We start from the raw sequence: 1,217 nt of genomic DNA on the forward strand, positions 1-1,217 counted from the left end.
ATTCTATTCTATTCTATTCTATTCTATTCTATTCTATTCTATTCTATTCTATTCTATTCTATTCTATTCTATTTAAGGTATGCCACAAATAAAGAATAAAACAATTTCAATCTTTTTATCAGAATATGTTTGATTTATTCTGTAGAATAATCACAGGTTACTGAGGTTTATGAAGGTAAATAGTTCTGTGGGTTTCTCAGCCTGCCTTGTTGTTGAGGTGTTATGATGCAGAGGATGTTTTCTGCCAAAAGTATCATTTGATGCAGTCAAGACTAACTACTGGTGGTCAGTGGTCTACTWCCATAAAATATTGATTTTATGTTTTATTAATCCCAAGATGGCTAGAAAATGCAAAGTTTTTAGTTGATCTACCACGGGGGGGCAGTATTCTCCTGGACCGCCCTAGAACTGCTTCACTCCACATCTGCTCGTTAACATAAACAGGTGTTCCTCATTGCTGTCAGCAGATGTTGGCAGAGATGAGGTTAACCTCTGGTATTCTGTTTCAAATTAATTATATTATTAACTGTTTTGATTGGACAACCTGGTTTCTAAAGATAAAAAATAATATCAAAGACAAAACTATTTAATTTGGAATGTGAATGTTTTTAAATTGGTGGTGAGATTTAGATAACTGCGCAGAGSGTGCAACATTAAGTCTTGCCAGGAGTGCCAAATTGGCCAGAGCCTTGCTCAAAGTGCTAACAGCTCATGCCTGGTGTCGCAGGATTACATGAGATTCTGCATCAAGTTATTTTTTAAGATTTAAACAAAACAACTACAATGCTGTCATTTGTCCACATAAGACAATCTTGGATTAAAAAATCATGAAAGGCAGCAGGTGATGTGCATTCCTTCAAGGAATGCTACACTTTAAAAAAATAACTTGTAAGATTTACTAGAGAAAATCCTGTAAATGATTTGCACTAACATTTGGTAAGTAAATTTAAATGCTACAAATTCATGTAATATTTACTCTCATCATTATCTAGTAAACATCATTAAGAATATAGTTAAAGATTTGTGAAAAAATCAGGTAAATTTTACTTAATTTGCTCATTTAAATCTTGTAACATATACTTGATCAAATTAAATAAAATTTACCTGATTTATTCACAAATCTTTAACTATATTCTTGATCATTTTTACTAGATAATGATGAGAGTAAATATTACATGAATTTGTAGCATTTAAATTAATTTAACAAAAATAAGTGC

The sequence above is a fragment of the Austrofundulus limnaeus genome, unplaced genomic scaffold (genome assembly GCF_001266775.1).
Source record: "Austrofundulus limnaeus strain Quisiro unplaced genomic scaffold, Austrofundulus_limnaeus-1.0 Scaffold575, whole genome shotgun sequence".
Classification (NCBI taxonomy): domain Eukaryota; kingdom Metazoa; phylum Chordata; class Actinopteri; order Cyprinodontiformes; family Rivulidae; genus Austrofundulus; species Austrofundulus limnaeus.